Genomic DNA, 25,394 nt, shown 5'->3' with positions numbered 1-25,394 from the left:
TTATTTTGGGGGGGTTAGTCTTCAAGTTTTATCTAAGGTAAATTCATATTTCTATGCTCCTTTTTTTTTTCTGGAAAATTCTGAGGAGAAGGGTGGAAGAAATATCTTTAGCCTGTGCTTTTATTTTTTATTTTAATTTTTTTTAGTATGAACTCAATACATATTTATTGAATATTTGAATAACAGTATGATTTTCAACTCACTTGGAAAATGCCTTTTTTTAACATCTTTATTGGAGTATAATTGCTTTACAATGGTGTGTTAATTTCTGCTCTATGACAAAGTGAATCAGCTATACATATACATATATCCCCATATCTCCTCCCTCTTGCGTCTCCCTTCCACCCTCCCTATCCCACTCCTCTAGGTGGTCACAAAGCACTTAGCTGATCTCTGTGTGCTATGCAGCTTCTTCCCAATAGCTATTTATTTTACATGTGGTAGTATATATAAGTCCATGCCACTCTCTCACTTTGTCCCAGCTTACCCTTCCCCCTCCATGTGTCCTCAAGTCCATTCTCTACGTCTGCGTCTTTATTCCTGTCCTGCCCCTAGGTTCTTCAGAACCTTTTTTTTTTTTTTTAGATTCCATATATATATGTTAGCGTATGGTATTTGTTTTTCTCTTTCTGACTTACTTCACTCTGTATGACAGACTCTAGGTCCATCTACCTCACTACAAATAACTCAATTTCGTTTCTTTTTATGGTTGAGTAATATTCCATTGTGTATATGTGCCACATCTTTATACATTCATCTGTCGATGGACACTTAAGTTGCTTCCATGTCATGGCTATTGTAAATAAAGCTGCAATGAACATTGTGGTACATGATTCTTTTGGAATTATGGTTTTCTCCGGATATATGCCCAGTAGTGGGATTGCTGGGTCATATGGTAGTTCTATTTTTAGTTTTCTAAGGAACCTCCATACTGTTCTCCATAGTGGCTGTATCAATTTACATTCTCACCAACAGTGCAAGAGGGTTCCCTTTTCTCCACACCCTCTCCAGCATTCATTGTTAGTAGATATTTTGATGATGGCCATTCTGACTGGTGTGAGGTGATACTTCATTGTAGTTTTGATTTGCATTTCTCTAATGATTAATGAAGTTGAGCATTCTTTCATGTGTTTGTTGGCAATCTGTATATCTTCTTTGGAGAAATGTCTATTTAGGTCTTCTGTCCATTTTTGGATTGGGTTGTTTTTTTGATATTGAGCTGCTTATAAATTTTGGAGATTAATCCTTTGTCAGTTGCTTCATCTGCAAATAATTTCTCCCATTCTGAGGGTTATCTTTTCGTCTTGTTTATGGTTTCTTTTGCTGTGCAAAAGCTTTTAAGTTTCATTAGGTCCCATTTGTTTATTTTTATTTCCAAGTCTCTAGGAAGGGGGTCAAAAAGGATCTTGCTGTGATTTATGTCATACAGTGTTCTACCTATGTTTTCCTCTAATAGTTTTATAGTGTCTGGTCTTACATTTAGGTCTTTAATCCATTTTGAGTTTACTTTTGTGTATGGTGTTAGGGAGTGTTCTAATTTCATTCTTTTACATGTAGCTGTCCAGTTTTCCCTGCACCACTTATTAAAGATAGCCTGCTCTTTTAAATAGAAGCCCCACTATTTACAAAAGATAAAATGAAGTTTAAAGTAAACATAAAGAGCAGCCTTTAAGGGGAAAAATGTCCTGGCAGGTGAACACACATCCTGAGAACCGGTCATGGAAGAGAGTGGAACAGCTTCTTTACCAGTGTCTCAGTGCCTCCGAAGGGGATTAGAAGACCAATGTGCAGACTGTGTATATGCTGGGCCCTCCCTGTGAAACTTATTTCTCCCCAGACCCCACTGCTTTGCCTTACCCTCACCCTTTAGAATGCTTGGTACACAAAATGTGGTCCACGGACCAGCAGCATCAGCATCACGTGGGAGCTCGTTAGAGATGCAGCATCTCAGGCCCTACCTCAGACCCCACACCTAAAACAGGACCCTGCACTTTAAAAAGATCCCCAGGAGATTCATATGCACAGAAATTTGGGAAGCACCACTGTAGCTCTCAGCTCAAGGCAACACTTCCCTCCACTGACCCAATCACCAGTTTCCTTTGTTACACACTCATAAAATGTTCCTTTTCTTCTGAGCTCTCACTCTGTAATTATACATTTGTTTGCATAATTTTTTCTATTCATCTCTACCCTTCCCCAGCAGTGCCAGGCTCCATGGCTCTCCACCAATCAGTCAATAAATATTTGCTGAATGAGTAAACGAATGTGCAAAATATGATATTTGTGTCTCAGAGCGTTTTTCGTGCCAGTTGGTACCTTCCCATTCTCCCAACCAGCATCCTCCCTGAATCTAACTCATCCAGGCCTGCCTCAGCCTGGAACGCCTCAATCCAGCCCTCTGACTGGCCCAATTTCAATCCCAGGCATGGCTTTGGAGCAGACCCTGCCAGAAGAAGCGAGTACGAGTAAAATCAAGGAATAAATGGCATCCCTGAAAAATCCAAGAATCTCATCATTCAGAGTACAGTTCCCTAACATCTCACATACTTGTAAATGGCACAAACAGATCCTGTTACCTGAGTGGTACTTTGGATAGTCCAATCACTGTCTCTGTGTAGGAAGGGAATATACTTCCCACGCGCTGGAGCTGACACCCAGTACCACCAGCCCCTGCCCACAGAGGGGGTGTTGCAGAAAGTGGGTCCCAGTGAGAGTGGAGGGGCTACAACAGGAGTGGGAGGAACCAGAGTGGCTTTCCCTGCTGCTCACAATGAACTCCAGCAATGGAATTTTTCTTGTCTGCTGCCCTCAACAGGTGTAGCTGAAATTGCCATTCTCAGGGGGCTGTTTTGATGAGCAAGGAATGAAAGGTGACAGCTTGCAACTAGCTTGCCTACTTGGATAAGTAAACCTTCACTAAATATAGTAGGTTTAAAATAAATGTTCACAACACTGAAACAGAACGTGCTAATTCTAAAAATATAGACTCCCTGGCGGTGAAAGTTCTCTTGAAAAAAACGGACACCGGAGCAAAACAATGATTTCATCCCTCCTGCCCACCACCCCTACCCGGTGAGACAATTCGTTCCAAGACGAGGGTCACCACGTGGCAAGGCGGGGCCAGAGCTGTTACCAGACACTCCATGAAACTCTCAAAAAATTAATGGTAGAAAGTCAAGGGAGGAGAGGTAATAAGTCGCATTGCTCTCTCTGTGGGATCCTGCTCAGCACCAAATCAAGCCAACCAGCACTTGTGAGTATACTCGTTATGTGCAAAGCTCAAGTTCATAGGGGAAGCAGTTTTCACTAGGTTGCTTTGCATTGTAGTCCAGAATGCATTCTGTTAAAAAGGAGACACTCCAATGAGAGAAACTGACTGCCTTTGAAGAAAGTATAAATTTTCTAAGAAACCACTTTCCTGAATGATTATATCACAGGTGACCTTGACTCTCCAGGGCTTCAGAAGCAATTACATCCTGAGCTCAAAAGAAGGCTTTTCTCTGGTTATAAAACTCTCCTTCACACCGCACTTGGTACAATAACAAATGGTCAACAAATCTTCAAAGAGTTGTCTTCACTCGGTGTTTCTACTCCTCAGCCTGTTCTCTTTAGAATCCACTGTAACCAGAGAAAAAGTTTGCATCAAGGTCACAATGTCCTCCATCTTGCTCAATCCAGTGGTCACTCCCCAGTCGTGTCAGCAGCAGGTGACACGGCTGATCACTCCCTTCTTGAAAACCTTTCAATCATTTGGCTTTCAGCCTACCATTCCCTCTTGGTTCTCCTCTGACCTCAATAGGGGCAACTTAGCTGGAACAGAAACTCAGAGTTTGCTCATGTGTGACCTCACAGCCATGCCCATGCATTCTATTTTTGAAAGGTTTGAATCTTCTGTTAACTTTACAGCAAAACTGTGTATGCAGCTATGACAGAATAACAGCCTCTTTTCTCCCAGAATATGTGGATCTTCAGTCCTTTATACGGGCAAGGTCTCTTTCCATCTGTTTTCTAAAAATAGTAATTAATCCTGAGATGTGTGTTGCCGTTATATTCTGTGAAACATTTTCACTTAATTTTCTTTTTTTTCACAGGAAAAAAAATAATGATCCAACTCATGGCTTTTGAAGAACTAGAGAAAATCATGGCCACATGAAAGAAGGAGTCATCACTCATGCCTCTAGGCTCTTTGATTGGCTCAGGTATCATAGCAACCCCCTCACCTGATCTCCTGGGCCATCCTCCTCTCTCCAGCACCCTACACCCACTCAAACACCAGATGGCAGTTTTTAGATAAGCTTCTCTATCTTCTGGTGAAGAGTCGCCTTGTAATGAAGAATAGATCCTATAGCTCTGAATCCTTCCAATTCCCCTGTTTGGCCCTTAACTGATTCTTCCTTAGTGAATATGTAAACCTCTGGACTGGAGACAAATATGCATAAATCACACCTGCAACTCCATGTCGGACAAAGGCTACCTGGTACCATATTAATATATATGACTGCTCTTGAGCCTTAAAAATCTTAGGACCTGAAGAAGGGCCTAATCCACTGTCCTCAGTTCTAGATGAGGGACTGAAGGCCCAGAAAGGTAAATGATTTGCCCAAGGACTCACAGTGGTGAGTGCAGCCCGAGGACCAGACCAGGCTCTCCCAACAGTGGGCAGGGTTCTTCTCTGCGTTCATCCCTAGGCTTTACAGGGTTCTATGTTCTGCTGAGGAATGCATTGCACGGAGCCCCCTGCTGTACTGCTCTTGGTCTCTTGCTGTTAGAATGACACCAAGATGCTATTTCTACATAATTCTTAAACACTGTAGTCTCTTTTTTACATCTGGTCCATTAAGTTTCTCTCATTATCTGTGCTCCTGCCTGGACTTCTATCAGAAGGAATCCATTCATTAACAAAACTTTCAGAGAAATATCTCTTTGCCATTTTTAGAAGTTTATCATTTAAACCTAAAGGAGGGAGAAAAAGGTTTGAGACAGTGGCTTGAAGAAGAGTGTGGGTTGCTGAATAGTGTGGATTGTTGAACTTATTTTTTCTAGTTGAAGATAATTAGAGGATTACTGCCTACCATCTTCCTTGGAAAGACTGACATTCGTTTGTTTCTCTAGTGCAGAGCACATTAACACTCTCGACCAATATCATTTGATTCTGGGTTAGAACTACAGACCTGATTTTCTCCAAGGGAGCTCTCAAGATTTCTGATTTCCCTTTCTTCCTAGGATAATTTATACTTTTTCTTCAAGTTATGATCTTCTATTTTTTCCTAAGTACTATGTTAGCAAATTCTGTAAGCTTCAGAATATCAACCCCATCTGTATCTAAGTCTCCAGATCTTCATAATAAACAATCTTGCTGATTCCTCGTGTACTAAACTGCATTTTATATATATATTTTAACATCTTGATTAAAGTATAATTGCTTTACAATGGTGTGTTAGTTTCTGCGTTATAACAAAGTGAATCAGCTATACATATACATATGTTCTCATATCTCTTCCCTCGTATCTCTATCCCACCCCTCTAGGTGGTAAACTGCATTTTATATGAACAGGATTTATAATGGGGAAACTGACATTGCAGATGAGCAGAAATAAGATTTCTATCCATTCCCTTCCAATTCCTTGGGCCTAAATATGTCCCTTCCTCTCCATGAAACACGACTGAAGACTCATTATTTTGCACTGCTTTCTGAGATGGACCTCCCGGCCCCAGCCCTGGCCACACCCATTATACAGACCTTTTACTGATGTCATTAAGATTTCATAGATTTAATGTTTAAGTCTGCTTCCTCAAGGGCAGATATCACATATTTTTCCTCATATTCATAGTATCTAGTAGGTAGCACCTACCAGGCTAACAAAATAGTTAGTTAGTAAACGTTTCTTGTTTTAACTCATTGACATTCCTCTGCTCTTTATAGAATTAATCTTCTGGCCCAAGAGGAAACCTGAAATGGTCTTACCTTGGCTATATGTGGAGAGTAGATAAAGCGAGAAGGCAGCATCTACTGCTTATGCTTTTGAAACAAATGTAATGGGTACAGGTTTGTTCCACAACCCCCAGGTCCGTGAAATGTCATGCTTCTTTACTTTTCCACTAGATGAGCCTTCTCACACTAGGATTGACAGAAAATCCAATCTCAGTCATTTTTAGACCACCATATACCCCACGCACCAACATAAGAACACTGGGGCTTTTGTAATCCACTTAGGGAAGAGTCTCTGGTCTGGTCCTCTGTCTGTCATGGTTGCAGAATCTTGAAGTATATTGTCCCACCCAACCGGCTCATTTCATGATAGACGACTCTGTTATTCGCAGGATCCACCCCACCACTTAAGTCTTTGTCCTGACTCTGAAAGCCAGTGTCTCTCATGACCACCAGGGGTCTCAGCATTCTCAGCACACGTCAATGCAGCAAAAACCTCTTAACTCTCCCCTGGAGAAAGGGGAACTCAGACGTCCACACAGAGCCCTCCCTCCAGCTACCCTCAACTAGTAGGGATGGAGAATAAGGATGGAGAACAAACAAACATTAGGAAAAAAACAGTTATTTTCTCAATCATTTCATGCCACCACAGAGCAAGGTATTTGCACTGCTTATCACAATTGTGTTTAAATATTAGGCAAATACAACTATGAAATTATTCCAGAAGAAATGTAGGAAGGGTATTTCTCTTCTTTTTAAAGAACTGGGGGCAAGTAATGAGGGATATGTGGGGCCGGCCAGGAAAATTCTATTTCGGAAACATGAAAGGCTGATCTGCTTCTCCCACTTCGCAATCCTCAAAATAACATAAACTATCCTCTTTTTTTAAAACGGGAAAAGGCCATGTTCACAATAAGCTCAATTCATTTCCTCCTGTTTTAGCTTTTGTTGCACTATTGACCTGTCCTCCGATTCAACATAATCAAAGCAGATTGAATACTTCTGCATATCCTGAACATCTTCCTGCATGACATTTCAAGATTTTTGAAATAAATTGCTCTGGGAGTTCGACTTGCAAGAAGACTCTGGTTGTTGCAAGAAGACTTCACCTTTGCGTATAAATCCTTTAATCTGCCAATTGTTCTGCTGCAATCTCCAGATGACTATAACTTGTTTTTAATCTACAAGTTTATAGAACTCGGGAATTTTTTTAGCATAAATTACATAAAGCACATTCTTAATCTCTAAAATTTAGTTGGTGTTTTATGTTGTGTTTACTTTTTCTGTGGAGCCGAGAAAGAAATCTAGCATGTCTGACACTTTTAAGAGATGTGTTTGTTCTGTATTCTGAATCAATTCAAATGTTGAAAGTTCGAGAGAAAATGCTTAAAATGCTTAAAATGCTTAAAAAGGAGGTGGTTACAATGTATAATGTATACAATGTATAATGACACTTATATGCATTATCTTACATAATAAATAAAAATTTATAATTGCTATAATTACTGAACTTTCAACTAGGCAGCTACTTTTAGAATTTATCAATAGTTATTAAAAGGTGAGAAAAGAGTTGTGAGACATTACATTTTGTTCATTTTTTACTATATTCCGTCCTTACAAGCAGAATGTTAGCTCTTTGTTCATTAGGGGTAAATTGAGGCAGAAAGCAGACAAGGCCTATGAGATTTCCTGGAAGTGATTTCTGGGAGGGGGCAGGGGGGAGTGTAAGAACTAAGCCCTTAAAGCTAAGAAAATGAGAACAAAGGCCATCTAAGTGTCTGAGATAAACAAAAAAGGAAAATAATTTCTTTCCTTACCCTCCACCACCCCAGAAGAAAAAGAGGTTTCCCCAGATCAGAGGCAAACAGGGATTGGAGGGGGGATATCCTAAAAAAGAAGGGCCCTGGGTGGTAAGTCTCCATTTAAAGAATGGCTGCATCCAGCATCATGCAGGGATTCTGGATCCCCCAGCACTTCAGAGAAGCAGGAAACTGTAATGACACAATCCCCCAATGTACGACATGAACACAGTGGGACGAACCACCTGAAGTAAACCTGCCCCGCAGACAGGTACCAGGAATGAGGCGGCAGCAACCTAGGAGGCCCAAGGACCCAGGACCACCTGGGAGAACAGTCACTCACAAACAGCTGCACAGGAATGGAAGAGGCATCTTCAACGTGAGCAACGTTCCCTAGAGCCTGGACTCAAAGTGCAAAATGAGAGAAAAGGCAGACCCAGGCCTTGCTGAGATTGTTCCCTCTACGCTAGCGGAATGGGGTTGATTAAAAAAACTATGATGGAATATAGGGAAAACACCAATATCTGGGGACTGAGATTTATACCCACTATGAGGGAAATGTTTAATCTTCATAGTATGCTTTTCAACTAAGCAGACAGATATTTGTGGTCTTTATTTCATTGAGCTTAGCTATTTTTATTGCATTATGAAACCAGTGCATTGCGAGGATGCTTAAAATCTACAAATGTTTACACAATCACAGTGTCCCTACTTGGAAGTCAGGAGGAAAAGTCTATCTGCAAAGTGCATTTAATAACACTAAGTCATAAAGATCAAAATAGAGCAGGTTACTGATGATAGAACTGAATGTAGTTTTATTTTTTAATGAATCCTGTGGCCCTCAGAAAGCAATCTAACCACGATACCATGAGATATCAAAATGGCCAAAATATTATTACACTATACAGCATCATAAAACCCGGAGACATTTGCTGTCCCTTATTTATTGTAGCCAATGGGCTGATATTGTTAAAAATCAAACAAAAACTTTAGTCGTGTGGGTTGTTGAATTTTTAACATCATTTGAATTCACCGTCTCACTAAGTTACTCAAGTAAAAGTGAGGGCACTCATTTGGAAAAATGGAACCCTAAAATGTGGGACAAGGACATCTGGTTGTATTGAAATGAAACTGACAATCCTGAAACCCCACGTTGCCCTGAGTCTTCCTTACCAGCGGAAGAAGCTTGCCCTCTTTTGTTTGAGGACACTAGTCTTTCTTTGATTGAAAAGCCTATTATAACATCACCTGGAGAAGATGACTTGAAAAGAGATAATCATTCTCTTCAAGACCCACCACACTTACAACTACCTCTTGTAGTCACTCAACCCATAATTAGGGTTGATTCTCAGTATGCCCCCGGGAGTCGGGCACACACTATAACACAGAAGGAAATAGCTCACGCTCCAAAAGACTTGCAAGATTTTGCTAAATATATTGGCATAAACCTGGAGAATACATGTGGAAATAGATTCTAAGGGTGTGAGAACAAGGAAGATAATTAATCTGGCTCTAATTAGATAGGGCCAAATTCATTGATATGGATATATTTGCTAGTACTTCTGGATTTAACGTGTTAGCTCGTGCAGCCAGAAGTGGCTCTAACAATTTATGTGGCTGGTTGCCCGAAATGTGGTCTCAAGAGTGGTCTACATTCAGTGAGGTTGAGATACAGGGGAATACAAATGCTCAGGGAGGTAGGAATGTTGGTAACTCTATTTTAAGAGTTACCATATCATCCAGCAATCCCACTCCTGGGTATATCTGGAAAAGATAAAAACTCTAATTTGAAAAGACAGACGTACCTCAGTGTTTGCAGCAGCACTATTTGACAATAGCCAAGACATGGAAGCAACCTAAAAAATGTTCATCTACAGAGGAATGGATAAAGAAGATGTGGTGTATATATACAATGGAATATTACTCAGCCATAAAAAAAGAATGAAATCATGCCATTTGCGGCAACATGGATGGACCTAGAGATTATCATACTAAGTGAAGTAAGTCAAACAGACATATCATATGATATCACTTATATGTGGAATCTTAAAAAATGATACAAATGAACTTATTTACAATACAGAAAGAGACTCACAGACATAGAAAACAAACTTATAGTTACCAGAAGGGAAAGGTGGGGGAGGGATAAATTAGGAGTTTGGGATTAACAGATATACACTACTATCTATAAAATAGATAAAAAAACAAGGTCCTACTGTGTAGCACAGGGAACTATATTCAATATCTTGTAATAACCTATAATGGAAACGAATCTGAAGAATAGATATTTATATGTATAACTGAATCACTTTGCTGTACACCTGAAATTAACACAACACGGTAAATCAACCATACTTCAATTTTTGAGACACTTAAAATTAATTAAATTAAAAAATAAAATAAAGGGAAATAAAAAAGCTCTGTAGTTGCTCACTTTGTTGGCCAAGCATGACAATGAAGGAAGCTTCCGTTGAAATGAGGACCCCTGATGTCATGCGACGATGGGATTCCAGAGGAACAGAAGCCATGAGGTAGCAACTTACCACCAAAGACCAGATGGACCATTTACCATGAAAGGTGCCAGGGATCTAATGTTGATCAGAAAACAGTAATAGGAAAAAAACTCTATGTCGGGTGACCAAATACCTCTCTTAAGTTTCAACAAAGAATGAGAAAAGGTATGTGAATAGACTTCTCAGAATGCGCACAGTATGGAGATGTTGTGTTGCATGTGAATGCTTATTATCAAAAGGCATCCGCTACAGAAGAGGCTCTTTAAAATCATGCCCTCTGATGTCAGTCAGACCCTTTCCCCAGCTACCCCAGTGCTACTCAAAATGATCACAGTGTCAGGGATGGAGACTCTGCATAGGCTCAACAACATCAATTTCTCCTTACTAAGGCTGACCTGGCTACTACTGCTGCCGATTTTCTAATCAGCCAACAGCAGAGACCAACGCTGAGCCCCTGACATGGAGCCCTTCACCAGGGGGACCCAGACAGCCACCCAGTAGCAATTTGATTATGTTGGCCCTCTTGCCTTGTGGAGGGGATGGAGATTTGTCTCCACCATACTAGACATATACTCTGGATATGGATTAGTCTTTCTGCCCATAATGCTTCTGTCAGAACCACCTATGTACTGACCTGCATAAATCTGACCCATGTACTTCAAATTCTCCTTGAAGCCCAGAGAAAAGCATTTGCTGTGTATGATATTCCACACAGCAGTGTTTCTGATCAAGGGACTGATTCACAGCAAATGCACTTATGCCCAACTAATTAACAGATTTTATTACATATCCCATACTCCAGAAGCAACTGGGCTGATTGAAACGTTGAATGGCTTACTGAAGACTCAGTTATACCACCAACTGAGAGACAAGACTCTGAGACGATGGGGTTCTCTTTTATAGAATAAAGTGTATGCCTTGAATCAGAGATTTTATATGGTGCTATCTCCCTCATAACCAGAATACACGTATCTACAATACATGTGCGGAAATGAAAGTGGCTTTTCTCACTATATAAATAACAAGCTATTTGCAAAAATTTTGCCTCCCTTCCCAGCAACTTTGACCACTGCTGGCTGACTTGGGGTTCTAAGTTCTCAGGAGGCAAGACTTCCACCAAGGGATGTAAAATGGTTCCAGCAAGTCATAGGATGAGAATACCAGCAAGTCATAGGATGAGAATACCACCAAGCCATTTTGCGCTCTTTATGCTACTGAACCAACAGACAGAGGAAGGGGCAACTCTACTGGCTGGAGTGGTTGATCCTGGTTACTAAGGGGAATTTGGGGGTGCTTCTCCACAAGCGGGTCAAGGAGGACTGTGGAAGGCAGGGGATCTTCCAGGGGCACCAACAGTAGCGCTTAATAAAAAACCATATGAATCAAAACTTTTAAAAGGCAGGATTATTGAGAACTCAGACCCTTGGAAATGAAGCTTTGGATCACGCCATCAGGCAGAGAGCCCTGACCATCTAAGGGCAATGGTACATAGAATAGACAGGAGAAGAAGGAGAAAGTCATAGCTATCAACTACGGCCTCTTTATCAATTACAGAAATGAGAACTGCAGTAGTTTTACATGTTTTCTCTTTGTATGTTACATGTATGAGTACATTTGTATATATTAACCATTTTCTTTTTTTCTCTCTCTCTTCCCTTATTTTACATAGAAGTCGTTGAATGTAAATTCTGCAACTTAGCCTTTAGATAAGAGAATACTCAGTGGGACTGAGACTGAATTTGGAGAGTAAGTAACATCGCCAGTGGGCTATATAAATGACTGCTGAAACTGTGTGTCTCCTCATTGGGGGAAAGGGTGAGAACCTCTGCACTTCTATGAAGAAAAGAGTTGGCTTTGTGTTGTACAAAAGTTCAAATATGTTCAAAAGGGTGCATGCAGAAGTAAGTAGTCAAAGGAGGTGACTGCCAGTTACTGGTTTATTGCCTCTCAACTCCAAATCCACCCTGCTTTGCCCTAATCTGGACTTTGTAAACACTTCTCCTTTGCCAGCTGGTGCCATGTTATGTTTTGTTGGTAGAGTGCAGGAGGGATACTGCAAGGTATAGCAGAGGAAGGCATGGTCCCTCTTCATTCTTCCTGGTCCTTCTTGTTCCTGTGGCACGCCATCAGTGGTATGTGAGAGACCCAGTGGCATCACCCTCGAGTGAGGGCTTTCTATTGAGTTTCCCTATCAGCCCAGTAGGTAGCTTGCTTGCCAGCAGTATGCGGAAGACCCAGAGGTACCCAGCTTCCCGCAGGTTTTGCCAGGTCCCAGTAGACACTTTCCCAGTTCACTGCTTGCCAGCCCTGGCTCACAGTACCTCAAGAAACTTCGCCATCCAGTGGACCACAGCCTCTCCCCCTCCAACAAGGTCTGGATCTCAGCCTCGAGTGGAAGGTGATGCTCTCCCAAGTTTATTCCTTCCTCGAGTAGTACTCTTTCTCAGCCCTAGATGTCAGAGCTGCTTCCTACATTTGCTGTTCCTGTGTTCTTTAGCATTTAATTTACCCCTTTTGCAGTTAATTATATTTTACTAGTTAATAATGATTTATATGAAATTTTCCCTGTTCAAATTACTGGTGTAATTTCTGTCTCCTCACTGGTCACTGACTGACACAGTCCCCTTCAGGAAGGAATCCCCTTAAGAAAAGTTCTAAGTTTTTCCACAAATGAATTGATAGAATTTTTAAAATTACAGCACCTCAAACAGGACCTTTCACCTAGGAGATGCTAAATAAATAATTGAATGTTTACCAGTTAAAATTGTAAAATTTGCCTTTTACAAGATGGGGAAAAATTGGAACCTCCATACACTGCTGGTGAGATTGTAAAATAGCACAGTCACTTTGGAAAACAGTCTGGCAGCTTCTCAAAATATTAAACATACAGTTACCACGTGATCCAGCAATTCCACTTTTAGGTATACACCCAAGAGAAATGAAAACATATGCCACCCAAAAACTCGTTCACAAATGTTCATAGCAGCATTATTCATAATAGCCAAAGAGTGGAAACTGTCCAGATACTCATCAACTGACGAATGTATAAATAAAAAGTGGTATATGCACACAATAGAATATTATTTAGCCATAGAAGGGAATGACGTATTTACATGTCGTAACATGAATGAAACTTGCAAGTGTTATGCTAAGTGAAAGAAACCAGAGCCAGTCATAAAATACCACAGATTGTATGATTCCATTTGTGTGAAATGTCTAGAACAAACAAATCTATACAGAGAGAAAGTTCATTAGCAGTTGTCTCAGGTTGTGGGGAGGGGATGGGCAGGAATGGAGAGGATTGCTAACGGATATGGGATTTCTTTGGGGGTGATGAAAATGTTCTAAAATTAGATTGTGGTGCTGTTTGTTCAATTCTGTGAATATGTTTTCAAAAAGGTGAACTGTACACTTTAAATTTAAATGTATGTGAATTATTTAAGGAAGCTGTTTTGAAAATTTGCCTTTTAAAACTGGCTTTCATTCTGCCGCTATACTTCATGAAATGTATCAAAGTGTGGCTAAAATAAAACCAAGAATTAAACCAAATAAATCACAAAATCCTTATTTTAAAAGGGGATTTTAAAATCTGGGGAGACCTTCAAGATGGCGGAGGAGTAAGATGTGGAGATCACTTTCCTCCCCACAAATACATCAGAAATACAACTACATGTGGAACAACTCCTACAGAACACCTACTGAACGCTGGCAGACCTCAGACCTCCCAAAAGGCAAACTCCCCACGTACCTGGGTAGGGCAAAAGAAAAAAGAATAAACAGAGACAAAAGAATAGAGACGGGACCTGCACCAGTGGGAGGGAGCTGTGAAGGAGGAAAGGCTTCCACACACTAGGAAGCCCCTTCCCGGGCAGAGACGGGAGGTAGGGGGGGAATCTTCGGAGCCACGGAGGAGAGCGCAGCAACAGGGGTGCGGAGGGCAAAGCGGGGAGATTCCCGCACAGAGGATCGGTGCTGACCAGCACTCTCCAGCCCGAGAGGTTTGTCTGCTCACCCACTGCGACGGGCAGAGGCTGGGAGCTGAGGTTCTGGCTTCGGAGGTCCGATCCCAGGGAGAGGACTGGGGTTGGCGGTGTGAACACACCCTGAAGGGGTTAGTGCACCACGGCTATCTGGGAGGGAGTTCGGGAAAAGGTCTGGAGCTGCCGAAGAGACAAGAGACTTTTTCTTGCCTCTTTGTTTCCTGGTGCGCGAGGAGAGGGGATTCAGAGCGCCGCTTAAAGGAGCTCCAGAGACGGGCGTGAGCCGCGGCTATCAGCGCGGACGCCAGAGACGGGCATGAGACGCTAAGGCTGCTACTGCCACCACCAAGAAGCCTGTGTGCGAGCACAGGTCACTATCCACACCCCCCTTCCGGGGAGCCTGTGCAGACCGCCACTGTCCGTGTCCCATGATCCAGGGACAACTTCCCCAGGAGAACGCATGGCGTGCCTCAGGCTGATGCAACGTCACGCCGACCTCTGCCGCCGCAGGCTCAACCCGCATCCGTGCCCCTCCCTCCCCCTGGCCTGAGTGAGCCAGAGTCCCTGAATCAGCTGCTCCTTTAACCCTGTCCTGTCTGAGTGGGAACAGACGCCCTCAGGTGACCTACAAGCAAAGGCGGGGCCAAGTCCAAAACTGAACCCCGGGAGCTGTGAGAACAAAGAAGAGAAAGGGAAATCTCTCCCAGCAGCCTCAGGAGCAGTGGATTAAATCTCCACAATCAACTTGATGCACCCTGCATCTGTGGAATACCTGAATAGAAAAAGAATCATCCCAAATTGAGGAGGTGGACTTTGAGAGCAATGATATATATATTTTTTTTCCCTTTTTCTCTTTTTGTGAGTGTGTATGTATATGCATCTCTGTGTGATTTTGTCTATATAGCTTTGCTTTCACCATTTGTCCTAGGGTTCTGTCTGACCGTTTTTTTTTGTTTCTTGTTTTTCTTGTTTTAATATAGTTTTTAGTGCTTGTTATCATTGGTGGATTTGTTTCCTGGTTTGGTTGCTCTCTTCTTTTTTTTATTACTTTTTAATTTATTTTTAATAACTATTTTTTATTTTAATGACTTTCTTTTTTTCTTTCTTTCTTTCTTTTTTTCTCCCTTTTCTTCTGAGCCATGTGGCTGACAGGGTCTTGGTGCTCTGGCCGGGTGTCAGGCCTGTGCCTCTGAGGTGCGAGAGCCAAGTTCAGAATATTGGTCCACCAGAGATTTCCCAGCTCCATGTAATATCAAACGACAAAAGCTCTCCCAGATATCTCCATCTCAACACTAAGACCCAGCTCCACTCAACAACCAGCAAGCTACAGTGCTGGACATCCTATGCCAAACAACTAGCAAGAAAGGAACACAAACCTACCCATTAGCAGAGAGGCTGCCTAAAATCAAAATAAGGTCAGAGACACCCCAAAACACACCACCAGATGTGGACCTGCCCACCAACAGACAAGATCCAGCCTCATCCACCAGAACACAGGCACCAGTCCCCTCCACCAGGAAGCCTACACAACCCACTGAACCAACCCTACCCACTAGGGGCAGACACCAAAAACAATAGGAACTACGAACCTGCAGCCTGCAAAAAGAAGGCCCCAAACACAGTAAGTTAAGCAAAACAAGAAGACAGAGAAACACACAGCAGATGAAGGAGCAAGGTAAAAACCCACCAGACCAAACAAATGAAGAGTAAATAGGCAGCCTACCTGAAAAAGAATTCAGACTAATGATAGTAAAGATGATCCAAAATCCTGGAAATAGAATGGAAAAAAATACAAGAAACGTTTAACAAGGACCTAGAAGAACTAAAGAGCAAACAAACAATGATGAACAACACAATAATGAAATTAAAAATTCTCTAGAAGGAATCAATAGCAGAATAACTGAGGCAGACAGAATGGATAAGTGGGCTGGAGGATAAACTAGTGGAAATAACTGCCACACAGCAGAATAAGGAAAAAAGAATGAAAAGAACTGAGGATAATCTCAGAGACCTTAATTGATATTTATAGGACATTCTATCCAAAAACAACAGAACACACTTTCTTCTCAAGTGCTCATGGAACTTTCTCCAGGACAGATCATGTCTTGGGTCACAAATCAAGCTTTGGTAAATTTAAGAAAATTGAAATCGTATCAAGTATCTTTTCCAACCACAACGCTATGAGACTAGATATCAATTACAGGAAAAATTCTGTAAAAAGTACAAACACATGGAGGCTAAACAATACACTACTTAATAACCAAGAGATCACTGAAGAAATCAAAGAGGAAATCAAAAAATACCTAGAAACAAATGACAATAAAAACACGACGACCCACAACCTATGGGATGCAGCAAAAGCAGTTCTAAGAGGGAAGTTTATAGCAATACAATTCTACCTCAAAAAACAAGAAACATCTCAAATAAACAACGTAACCAGACACCTAAAGCAATTAGAGACATAAGAACAAAAAAAAAAACCCCAAAGTTAGCAGAATGAAAGAAGTCATAAAAATCAGATCAGAAATACATGAAAAGGAAATGAAGGAAACAATAGCAAAGATCAGTAAAACTAAAAGCTGGTTCTTTGAGAAGAAAAACAAAATTGATAAACCATTAGCCAGACTCAGAAAAAAAGGGAGAAGACTCAAATCAATGGAATAACAAATGAAAGAGGAGAAGTAACAACTGACACTGCAGAAATACAAAGGATCATGAGAGATTACTACAAGCAACTATATGCCAATAAAAAGGACAACCTGGAAGAAATGGACAAATTCTTAGAAAAGCATAACCTTCTGAGACTGAACCAGGAAGAAACAGAAAATATAAACAAATGAATCACAAGCACTAAAATTGAGACTGTGTTTAAAAATCTTCCAACAAACAAAAGCCCAGGACCAGATGGCTTCACAGGCAAATTCTACCAAACATTTAGAGAAGAGCTAACACCTATGCTTCTCAAACTCTTCCAAAAAATTGTAGAGGAAGGAACACTCCCTCTATGGCCTCACTCTATGAGGCCACCATCACCCTGATACCAAAACCAGACAAAGATGTCACAAAGAAAGAAAATTACAGGCAAATATCACTGATGAACATAGATGCAAAAAACCTCAACAAAATACTAGCAAACAGAATTCAACAGCACATTAAAAGGATCATACACCATGATCAAGTGGGATTTATCCCAGGAATGCAAGGATTCTTCAATATACACAAAGCAATCAATGTGACACACCATATTAAAAAACTGAAGAATAAAAACCATATGATCATCTCAATAGATGCAGAAAAAGTTTTCAACAGGGCTTCCCTGGTGGCGCAGTGGTTGAGAGTCTGCCTGCCAATGCAGGGGACACGGGTTCGTGCCCTGGTCCGGGAAGATCCCATATGCCACAGAGCAGCTGGGCCCGTGAGCCATGGCCGCTAAGCCTGCGCGTCCGGAGCCTGTGCTCCGCAACAGAAGAGGCCACAACAGTGAGAGGCCCGCGTACCACAAAAAAAAAATAAAATAAAATAAAATAAAAAGTTTTCGACAAAATTCAACACCCATTTATGATAAAAACCCTCCAGAAAGTAGGCATAGAGGGAACTTACCTCAACATAATAAAGGCCATATATGACAAACGCACAGCCAACATCATTCTCAATGGTGAAAAACTGAAACCATTTCCACTAAGATCATGAACAAGACAAGGTTGCCCACTCTCATCACTATTATTCAACATAGTTTTGGAAGTTTTAGCCACAGCAATCAGAGAAGAAAAAGAAATAAAAGGAATCCAAATCGGAAAAGAAGAAGTAAAGCAGTCACTGTTTGCTGATGACGTGACACTATACAGAGAGAATCCTAAAGATGCTACCAGAAAACTACTAGATGTAATCAACGAATTTGGTAAAGTAGCAGGATACAAAATTAATGCACAGAAATCTCTTGCATTCCTATACGCTAATGATGAAAAATCTGAAAGAGAAATTAAGGAAAGGGTCCCGTTTACCATTACAACAAAAAGAATAAAATACCTAGGAATAAACACCTACCTAAGGAGACAAAGGACCTGTATGCAGAAAAGTATAAGACACTGATGAAAGAAATTAAAGATGATACAAACAGATGGAGAGATATACCATGTTCTCGGATTGGAAGAAACAACATTATGAAAATGACTATACTACCGAAAGCAATGTACTGATTCAATGCAATCCCTTTCAAACTACCAATGGCATTTTTCACAGAACTAGAACAAAAAATCTCACATTTTGTATGGAAACACACAAAAACCCTGAATAGCCAAAGCAATCTTGAGAAAGAAAAATGGAGCTGGAGGAATCAGACTCCCTGAATTCAGACTATACTACAAAGCTACAGTAATCAAGACAGTATGGTACTGGCACAAAAACAGAAATATAGATCAATGGAACAGGATAGAAAGCCCAGAGATAAACCCATGCACATATGGTCACCTTATTTTTTATAAAGGAGGCAACAATATACAATGGAGAAAAGACAGCCTCTTCAATAAGTGATGCTGGGAAAACTGGACAGCTACATGTAAAAGAATGAAATTAGAACAGTCCCTAACACCATACACAAAAATAAACTCAAAATGGATTAAAGACCTAAATGTCACTATAAAACTCTTAGAGGAAAACATAGGCAGAACACTCTATAACATAAATCACAGCAAGATCCTTTTTGACCCACCTCCTAGAGAAATGGAAATAAAAACAAAAATAAACAAATGGGACCTAATGAAACTTAAAAGCTTTTGCACAGCAAAGAAAATCATAAACAAGATGAAAAGATAACCCTCAGAATGGGAAAAACTATTTGCAAATGAAGCAACTGACAAAGGATTAATCTCCAAAATGTACAAGCAGCTCATGCAGCTCAATATCAAAACAACAAACAACCCAATCCAAAAATGGGCAGAAGACCTAAACAGACATTTCTACAAAGAAAATATACAGATTGCCAACAAACACATGAAAGAATGCTCAACATCATTAATCATTAGAGAAATGCAAATCAAAGGTACAATGAGGTATCACCTCACACCAGTCAGAATGGCCATGATCAAAAAATTTACAAACAATAAATGCTGGAGGGGGTGTGGAGAAAAGGGAACCCTCTTGCACTGTTGGTGGGAATGTAAATTGATACAGCCACTATGGAGAACTGTATGGAGGTTCCTTAAAAAACTGAAAATAGAACTACCATACAACCCAGCAATCCCACTACTGAGCATATACCCAGAGAAAACCATAATTCAAAAAGACACATGCACCCCAATGTTCATTGCAGCACTATTTACAATAGCCAGGACATGGAGGCAACCTAAGTGTCCATTGACAGATGAATGGATAAAGAAGATGTTGCACATATATACAATGAAATCTTACTCAGCCATAAAAAGAAACGAAATTGAGTTATTTGTAGTGAGGTGGATGGACCTAGAGTCTGTCATACAGAGTGAAGTCAGAAAGAGAAAAACAAATATCATATACTAACACATGTTTATGGAATCTAAAAAAAAAAAAAAAAAAAAGGTTCTGAAGAACCTAGAGGCAGGACAGGAATAAAGACGCAGATGTATTGAATGAACTTGAGAACACGGGGAGGGGGAAGGGTAAGCTGGGATGAAGTGAGAGAGTGGCATGGACTTATATATACTACCAAATGTAAAATAGATAGCTATTGGGAAAAGCCACATAGCCCAAGGAGGTCAGCTAAGTGCTTTTTGACCACCTAGAGGGGTGGGATAGGGAGGGTGGGAGGGAGGGAGAGGCAAGAGGGAGGAGATATGGGGATATATGTATATGTATAGCTGATTCACTTTGCTATAAAGCAGAAACTAACACACCATTGTAAAGCAATTATACTCCAATAAAGATGTTATAAAAAAATTAACTCCTTTGAGCAAGGAAAATAAAAGGTATATCTTGATATTTGTTTCATTTTATTTGCTTTTAATAAAAATTATTTTGAGAAACATTTGAGAGAATAGTGGATGACATTTTCTCGGCTGTTTTATAATAGGCTTTCCTGTTTTTGATTTTTTTAAAATAGGACAGTTCTTATTAGTTATCTATTTTATACATATTAGTGTATATATGTCAGTCCCAATCTCCCAATTCATCCCACCACCACCACCCCCCTAGGCTAACTGTTTCATCACAGGGTCTGAAGGGTATGTTTTTTGAGTGTGATTTCATGTGTAATGATTCTAAATCCATGTTACAGCCCAGCTCATAAAAGGTAATAAACAGGCAAGTGTGATGGGAAATGCCACAGGGTATCCTTCTGCCTCCACCTCTACAAATAGAGGCCAGGGTATCAGAAGGCACCTCCACCACCCTGGGCCTCCCTTCTCATCTGTAAAATGAGGGTGCTGAAAGAGATGGTCTGTGAGGGTCTTTGCATCTCTGACATTCTGGGTGTCTGAGATTGCTAGGTAGTTGTAAATATTCTTATATCAAGGATAGGAGGCAAAGGCAAATGTGGGTGAAATCTAAGCAAATTTTTGATGTTGAACGCTGAAATGTGATGGCCTAAATGACCATCAAGTATAACTAGGAGCACAGCTCCTTGAGGTCACCAATGCTACTATACTTTAGGGAATCAGTCAAACAGCAAATTAGAGGCTAGGTGGGAGTTAAAAAATAACCTGACTCTTCAGAATGAAAACCTTTGAAGGAGGTTACAAAATTATTTATTATAGTTATGTGCTATATTTATTGCCATTTTCCCTGGGAAAAGTAGCTATTCCTTTTTTTTAATAAAGGCTTCTGTAGTTATTCTTGGTTGAAAAAAATGGGTAATTTTGAAATAATTAAATCCTCTATAAAATTTTTTTTTTCATGTAACTCATCTCTCCTTTTGCTACCTGAGGATCTTGCAAAGCAATGCACCTCAGGAAAAATACAGAACATAATTCCTTTTTCTTCCTCATATTTCTTTTTGTGTGCAATAAAAGAGTACCCATAGGAGCTTTCCATCATAACTCCAAATGTATGAGCTAAATCTAATTGCTCCCTACATTAGCTAATCTCACTTTTAAATCATGTTGACGATATCTTATCAAGGCTTTGAAAATTGCTTAAGAAATATCTGTTTACTTGACTGAATTGTAAGCTAGATGTTGCTCAAGGATTTTTAAAATTCAAGTTTACTCCTTCAAATTTCACCTCATTTATTTTACTAGGTATGTACATTGGTCAGATGTTCAGTGAATGAAAATCTAGCCACAAAATAAAAGCGAAACTAGATACTTAGCCTTTATCTGAGTAACATAAAATATAAATGAATATAAAATTAATAATATTATAAAATATAAATATGTATTTTTATAAATATAAAGTGAACATAAAGTATATATAGAATATTTGATACAGGGACAGAGTATTAGATGCTATTAGGTACAGATATAAAATATTAAATATGGGACTTCCCTGGTGGCGTAGTGGTTAAGAATCCACCTGCCAATGCAGGGGACATGGGTTCGAGCCCGAGCCCTGGTCCGGGAAGATCCCACATGCCGCGGAGCAACTAAGCCTGTGTGTCACAACTACTGAGCCTGCACTCTAGAGCCCGTGAGCCACAACTGTGGAGCCCACGTGCCACAACTACTGAGCCCACGTGCCACAACTACTGAAGCCTGCACGCCTAGCACCCGTGCTCCTCAACAAAGACAAGCCACCGCAATGAGAAGCCCGCACACCGCAACGAAAGCCCTCACACCGCAACAAAAGCCCGCGCACGTTGCTGTGTGCGGGCTTTCTGCAACTAGAGAAAGCCCGCACGCAGCAACGAAGACCCAACGCAGCCAAAAATAAATAAATTTATTTTAAAAAATAAAATATTAAATACAAAGTAAATACTTATTTAAAATGAAAAAAGAAATTACAACAAACTTTTAAAGTGATAAAGATCACGTGTTACAAAATCCAGAAAAAAATATATGATATTTTTATTAATTAGCTGCCTGACACATTTCTAGAATACTTGTACTCCTATAATTTTAGCTGAATATTCTTTGGTTGCCCTGTCTTATGCCAATGATTTTTTCCCCCAAAATATCTAATTAAGAAGCATCATGTCTTTTGTCCATTTATGTTCTGTTTGGTGTTTCATAAATATTGTGGGATTGTGATTCTGAAAAAAGTCATTAAACACTGTTGAATGAAGTAGTGCTCACCATAACAAGTCATAATGAATGATGAGAGTATATATCAAAATCAATGACCTGGTTATAGTGCAGCCAATGGCTGATCTTCACGCCTTCTGCTGACTGAACAAACAAAGTTTTTCTTTACTGTCATTCTCATCTTCCTGCTGCTTTTTCACTTCCTGCTTGAGAAGGTCCTGGTCCTCATAAACATCTTTATGTCTTCTGTCTCCATTTTTATTAACTATAATTCTTGTTTATCTTGACCCTTTTCCTTATCTTCATGATTTTGAGCATTAGAGATTTTCATTTATATTGCAACACAAATAAAAGAGTTTTTGATATTTTGTGACACAAATAAAAGAAGCTTCTGCCAGCCTTCTTTTTTTCAATTTTTGTTTTTGGTTTCCCTAAGTATATGTCTTTCATATCTATATTTTGGTATAGTAATTCTTTAATAACTTATATAATTAAATATGTAATACATCATGTAACATACAATATGATTCATCTGAAATCAAGTCATACATGAGAGCAAGACTTGGGAAACTCTTTAGTAAAGGGTCAGATAGCAAACTTTTGGCATTGGGGGCCTTACTGTTTGTCTCAACTACCCAACTCTGCTTTTGTAGCACTAAAATAGCCATGGAGAGTATGTCAATAAATGGGCATGAATGTGTTCCAGGTAAAACTTATTGATAAATTAGGCAGCGAGCTGGATTTGGTCCCCAGGCCATAGTTAGCCAACCCCTCCCCAAGAGCAATTCAAATGCTTTTTTAAAGTGCTGCTACCTTGTACTGAGCTCCACATTTACTCATACTGCTTACTCATAATTTATACTGTACACATTGACTTATTAGTGAATGCTAGGAGTTTGGTCACTTGAATACTTCCCTCTTCTGGTTGTTTTAATGCAGCTGCCGTTTGGGGTGTGCCATTTCATCTGGAACCATGGGATTTTAGCAGGACAAGGTGCATCTGAAATGCTAAAATAATCCAATACCTTGGGAAGCAAAAAACATGTCACTTCATACACATACAGTTTGTAGTATGGCAGCAGGTTTGGGTCTTAGGTGGAAATTCCGATAAATTCTATTTTGCACATTTCTCATCAAAAAAGAAAAAAATGCATGGTGCATTTGTGATTGACATCAGGCATTATTGAATATACTACTGACAGGAGAGAATTTCCTCTTTGACTAAAAAGCAATGAAAACAATTTTACAAACCTGGTAATTGGAAGAGTTCTCCCAGGATAACTTTCGGATCTCTACACTTTTGGATCTCTACACTTCAAACCTTGCTACTGGGCATACATGCTTCTGGTGTTAGACTCCACGTGACACGATCGTATCATGATAAAACTCTGGCTTTGTCCTTTCCTGTTACTGTGCTGAGTGGATTGACACAGTGGGCAGCAGGAACACTATTGGAAGCCATTCCAACACCCGTGTAGCTAGCAGTAACTTAGCTCTCTCTCTCTATTAGTTTCCTATGGCTGCTGTAACAAACTGTGTGTGTGTGCTACACACATGGTGGCTTAAAACAACATATATATATATTCTCTTATGGTCCCAGAGGTGAGAAATGTGAAATCAATTTCACTGGGCCAAGATCAAGGTGTCACCAGGCCACACTCCCTCCAGAGGCTACAGGGGAGAATCTGTTTCCTTGTCTTTTCCAGCATTCCTTGGCTTGGGGGAACTTTCCTCCATCTTCAAAGCCAGCAGTGTAGCATCTTGCTTCAGTGGTCACTTTGCCTTCTTTTTGCATCAAATCTTCCTCTGCCCCCTACTCATAGGAACACTTTTTATTGCTTTTAGGGCCTCCCCAGATAATTGCCCCATCTCAAGACTCTTAACTTAATCATCTCTGCAGTCTCCTTTGTCATGTAAGGTAACATTCACAAGTTCCAGGGATTAGGACCTAGATATCTCTGGGGGCCACTATGCAGCCTACCACACTAAGTTTTATATATGTAACATGTATGTCTCACACATAACCGAAGCTAAATGTATGTCCAATTCAACCTCCCATCAGCTTGATTCCAGAAGTGCCTGTGGCCCCTTTACCACCATAACTCGAAGGGAAATATGACCTAAAAGTCAGAGTAGAAAGAGTAGTCTCAACCAATTGAAGTTAGAATATATTATTTTTGTAATTTTTACAAAATCTAGGACTTTGTTCTATCAGCTCAATTTGTTATATCAACTCAATCCTCACAACTCTCTTAGGTTTTACAGATGAAGTACCTTAGTTCCAAAGGCAGTGCAATGCCCCAAACAGGAACTTAAAATGGGACCATGCACGTGAGGGACCCTCTGACTAAAGCTTCAGAAGTTTCAGGTAAATCCTTCTCAAACATACTATTCACCTCTCCCAGGGTTTTGTTTTTGTTTCTGTGTTCTTGGTAGTAAATAAGAGAGACTCTACTTGTAGTCAAAGGCACCTCTATGCAGATTTTCCAGTACCATCTTGTTTATTTTGGTTTGTTTGCTTTACTTTTTTAAATTGAGGTACAATTCATATAACCTAAAATCAACCATTTTAACATGCACAGTTTAGTCCCTTTCAGTACAGTCACAGAGTTATGTAAACATCACCTCTATCTAGCTCCAAAACATTTTCATCACCCTAAAAGAAAGTGACTTCATTAAAAAGTCATTCTCCATACTCCCCTGGAAACCACTAATCTGTTTTCTCCTTCTATGGATTTACCTATTTGGGAAATTTTATATAAATGGAATCATATACTAAGTGACCTTTTGTGTTTGGCTTCTTTCACTTAGCATAATGTTTTCAAGGTTCATCCACGTTGTATCATATATCACTTCATTCCTTTTTATGGCTGAATAATATTCCCTTGTATGGATATACTACATTTGTTTATCCATTCATCAGACATTTGAATTCTTTCCACCTTTTGGCTACTGTGAATAATGCTGTTATGAACATTTGTAAGGGTTCTGAACCCAATTCCATGTGTCTGTTTTTTTTTTCC

Source organism: Phocoena sinus, chromosome 3 (genome assembly GCF_008692025.1).
Source record: "Phocoena sinus isolate mPhoSin1 chromosome 3, mPhoSin1.pri, whole genome shotgun sequence".
Lineage (NCBI taxonomy): Eukaryota > Metazoa > Chordata > Mammalia > Artiodactyla > Phocoenidae > Phocoena > Phocoena sinus.
This window is presented reverse-complemented; position numbering follows the sequence as displayed.